At 37.2% G+C, this 4,817-nt stretch overlaps 2 non-coding genes across 2 annotated transcripts in view; both read right to left on the bottom strand.

Moving 5' to 3' along the window:
* Positions 1-356: 356 nt before the first annotated feature.
* LOC119562031 lies at positions 357-4,327 on the bottom strand. The gene has a single exon (XR_005221622.1). It is a non-coding gene; the product is annotated as a large subunit ribosomal RNA (ribosomal RNA).
* Positions 4,328-4,728: 401 nt separating this feature from the next.
* LOC119562070 overlaps positions 4,729-4,817 on the bottom strand; it is a 179-nt gene continuing 90 nt past the window's right edge. The window contains exon 1 of the ribosomal RNA XR_005221646.1: positions 4,729-4,817. This exon is cut by the window's right edge and continues 90 nt beyond it. This is a non-coding gene — a ribosomal RNA (5.8S ribosomal RNA).

Genomic DNA, 4,817 nt, shown 5'->3' with positions numbered 1-4,817 from the left:
TGACGATATAGACTTGCTACCATAACATAAGTTTTGAACAATAAGAGGAGCAGACACCAACCAACCAACCGCTGCTACCATTGAATGAACCATATATACAAACTTTTATATATGTCCTCTTTACTTGAATTTTAATACCATAGGAATATTTATACATGGAATATGTTTGCCACTTTATCATCGCGTCACTAATAAGATGACGATACATTTTGTTTGTTCAATATTTACTTATATATTGATGTTTCCAATTTAGGTCTTTTATATTTCTTCTTCCCTACCTTACACACCACAAACAAAGTGGCGTGCGATGCTGCAAGCAAGCATAATGATTATGCCCGCTTGCAACATCTTTATTATCGAATCATCAAGCAAAGGATAAGCTTCAGTGGATCGCAGTATGGCAGCTGCTCAACCACTTACAACACCTTGCCTGTTACAAAAGTCGTTTACAATTGATTCTAGGCTTTGTCATTGTATTAAATAATGCTTTTATATGTAACTAGCGCGGCATCAGGTGATCAAAGATCCTCCCAATTTACTATGTTACAAATTACATTGGCATCACATCCATTGTCGTTTATAAAGTAAATTATAAACTTTAAATGGTTTAGAAGCCATACAATGCAAATTGCCCCTTATTTATCATTGCAGTCCAGCACGGATACGACCTTAGAGGCGTTCAGGCATAATCCAACGGACGTAGCGTCATACCACTGTTCGCTCGAACAAGTATTGTGCCATTGGTCCGTACCTGCGGTTCCTCTCGTACTACGCAGGAATGCTGTCGCAACAACGTTTTGTCATTAGTAGGGTAAAACTAACCTGTCTCACGACGGTCTAAACCCAGCTCACGTTCCCTTGCATGGGTGAACAATCCAACGCTTGGTGAATTTTGCTTCACAATGATAGGAAGAGCCGACATCGAAGGATCAAAAAGCGACGTCGCTATGAACGCTTGGCCGCCACAAGCCAGTTATCCCTATGGTAACTTTTCTGACACCTCTTGTTAAAAACTCTTTAAACCAAAAGGATCGATAGGCCGAGCTTTTGCTGTCCCTGTGTGTACTGAACACCGAGATCAAGTCAGCATTTGCCCTTTTGCTCTATGTGTGGTTTCTGTCCGCACTGAGCTGGCCTTGGGACACCTCCGTTATTATTTGAGAGATGTACCGCCCCAGTCAAACTCCCTACCTGGCAATGTCCTTGAATTGGATCATACCTGAGTAATTGGAGTTATACCAAATTTTCAAATCAAAAATACATAAATGCACCGTTTTATTAAAGAATTTGTTTGCGATTATATAACAAACTCGTGATACTTTGATCAAGAAGCTTGCATCAAAACCCAATACCATAAGATATAATAAATATATCCGTATAATGGCTAGGAAATGATACACGTTCCATTTAATCAAGTAAGTAAGGAAACAATAAGAGTAGTGGTATTTCATTGGCGATACCAAACCGAAGTCTAATATCTCCCACTTATTCTACACCTCTTATGTCTCCTTACACTGCCAGATTAGAGTCAAGCTCAAAAGGGTCTTCTTTCCCCGCTAATTATTCCAAGCCCGTTCCCTTGGCTGTGGTTTCGCTAGATAGTAGATAGGGACAGTAGGAATCTCGTTAATCCATTCATGCGCGTCACTAATTAGATGACGAGGCATTTGGCTACCTTAAGAGAGTCATAGTTACTCCCGCCGTTGACCCGCGCTTACTTGAATTTCTTCACTTTGACATTCAGAGCACTGGGCAGAAATCACATTGTGTCAACACCCGCTAGGGCCATCACAATGCTTTGTTTTAATTAGACAGTCGGATTCCCCAAGTCCGTGCCAGTTCTGAATTGATTGTTAATTGATAATCGTTATAATTAATAAGAACTAATTGGTTTAACCCAATTAGTATTCTTAAAAATTTTAGCAAGAAAGTTCCACAATTGGCTACGTAACTAAACTATCCGGGGAACAAGTGACCAACATAAATGCCAGACACTCTATTTACCCAGAACGAGCACATAAACCATGTTATTGTTTCCCAATCAAGCCCGACTATCTCAATCTTCAGAGCCAATCCTTATCCCGAAGTTACGGATCTAATTTGCCGACTTCCCTTACCTACATTATTCTATCGACTAGAGACTCTTCACCTTGGAGACCAGCTGCGGATATTGGTACGGCCTGTTGAGAAGTTTGCGTGTCCCCACCATAAATTTTCAAGGTCCGAGGAGAAAATATCGACACAACAGTATATGTCATGCTCTTCTAGCCCATCTACCATATCTCTCTGCGAAAGACTTCCATGGTAGTACGGCTATAAAACAGAAAAGAAAACTCTTCCGATATCTCTCGACGGCTTCTTTATGGTCGTTCCTGTTGCCAGGATGAGCACGAGGCCCATATTTAATAACAAACGGATACTCAACAGGTTACGGAATTGGAACCGTATTCCCTTTCGTTCAAAATTATTCAAGTATATTAATTAGCTTGATTTATATAATATAATTATATTTGTATGGCATTTGTGTTTTACTTGAAAATTTTCGGCTTTCGCCTTGAACTTAGGACCGACTAACTCGTGATCAACCACTGTTCACACGAAACCCTTCTCCACTTCAGTCCTCCAAGGTCTCATTCGATTATTTGCTACTACCACCAAGATCTGTACCAATGGCAGCTCCATGCAGGCTTACGCCAAACACTTCTACGCATACCATTGTACCTTCCTACTCACTAAAGTTTCAAAATTTATATCACAAGTAATATAAATCATCTACTTTAGCGGTAATGTATAGGTATACAACTTAAGCGCCATCCATTTTAAGGGCTAGTTGCTTCGGCAGGTGAGTTGTTACACACTCCTTAGCGGATTTCGACTTCCATGATCACCGTCCTGCTGTTTTAAGCAACCAACGCCTTTCATGGTATCTGCATGAGTTGTTAATTTGGGCACCGTAACATTACGTTTGGTTCATCCCACAGCGCCAGTTCTGCTTACCAAAAGTGGCCCACTGGGCACATTATATCATAACCTTGAACTTCATATCAAGAAAGTTAAGGTTCTTACCCATTTAAAGTTTGAGAATAGGTTAAGATCGTTTCGACCCTAAGGCCTCTAATCATTCGCTTTACCAGATAAGATTATTTTATATAACATTAAAATGCACCAGCTATCCTGAGGGAAACTTCGGAAGGAACCAGCTACTAGATGGTTCGATTGGTCTTTCGCCCCTATACTCAATTCTGACAATCGATTTGCACGTCAGAACTGTTTCGGTCTTCCATCAGGGTTTCCCCTGACTTCAACCTGATCAAGTATAGTTCACCATCTTTCGGGTCACAGCATATATGCTCAAGGTACGTTCCAGTTAGAGGCATAAATAATATAAATATCATTATACATAACTATATAGAACGCCCCGGGATTGTGTTAATTAGCTATAAATAGTTAAAAAACTAATCCCATTATTAGTCAAGTTAATTACGCTATTAGGTTTATATCCCAATAACTTGCACATATGTTAGACTCCTTGGTCCGTGTTTCAAGACGGGTCCCGAAGGTATCCTGAATCTTTCGCATTGTTAATCATACAAGTGCATATAATAAACACAAAAATCAATGATAATTATGCCATTATATAATTCCGAAAAATTAACGCACTGTATTCATATAAATCTATCAGCACTTTATCAAATTAATAACATTTATTCTGTGTTAAAATGCAAGCAAATTAATTTGAATAAACTATAAGTTATATTTTATGATAAATTTTGTATGCTAATAGATTACAATGTCCTTATATGGAAAAAATGCACACTATTATCATAATATTGTTTAAATATTACAATTTTAATGATGAATTTTCCATAACGGATATTCAGGTTCATCGGGCTTAACCTCTAAGCAGTTTCACGTACTGTTTAACTCTCTATTCAGAGTTCTTTTCAACTTTCCCTCACGGTACTTGTTTACTATCGGTCTCATGGTTATATTTAGTTTTAGATGGAGTTTACCACCCACTTAGTGCTGCACTATCAAGCAACACGACTCTTTGGAAACATCATCTAGTAATCATTAACGTTATACGGGCCTGGCACCCTCTATGGGTAAATGGCCTCATTTAAGAAGGACTTAAATCGTTAATTTCTCATACTAGAATATTGACGCTCCATACACTGCATCTCACATTTGCCATATAGACAAAGTGACTTAGTGCTGAACTGATTTCTTTTCGCTCGCCGCTACTAAGAAAATCCTGGTTAGTTTCTTTTCCTCCCCTAATTAATATGCTTAAATTCAGGGGGTAGTCCCATATGAGTTGAGGTTGTGTATAACTTTTTTTGCAATTAATTCTTTATATATAATGATAAAACATTTTATTAAATTCGTTATATATTTTATATATTTGTATGGCATTTGTTTGGTCTAACGAATCAACGAAGAATAATAATATTGTCAACGGCTTTCTATTTACTAATCTTTAATAAGAGACAATTCTAGATAAATTTTTTATGCTAGACATTTCTCAGTATTATTTGATTGAAAAAGAAAATATTTCTCTTCGTTTTTCACATTCAAATTATTTACTAATGTGAGATAATGTTTTTCATATATTTGTTAATATTATGAATAATATAATAATTAAATTATTATTATCCAATAATATACCATATGCTTATAAAATTTCATTATAAAATTTATATAAACAACTTAATTAGCATAGTCTTACAACCCTCAACCATATGTAGTCCAAGCAGCACTATAAAATTAATTAAAGTACATAACAGCATGGACTGCGATATGCGTTCAAAATGTCG

This window comes from Drosophila subpulchrella, unplaced genomic scaffold, assembly GCF_014743375.2.
Source record: "Drosophila subpulchrella strain 33 F10 #4 breed RU33 unplaced genomic scaffold, RU_Dsub_v1.1 Primary Assembly Seq391, whole genome shotgun sequence".
NCBI lineage: Eukaryota > Metazoa > Arthropoda > Insecta > Diptera > Drosophilidae > Drosophila > Drosophila subpulchrella.
The sequence above is the reverse complement of the archived record's forward strand: the minus strand, read 5'-3'. Positions and strand labels throughout refer to the sequence as shown.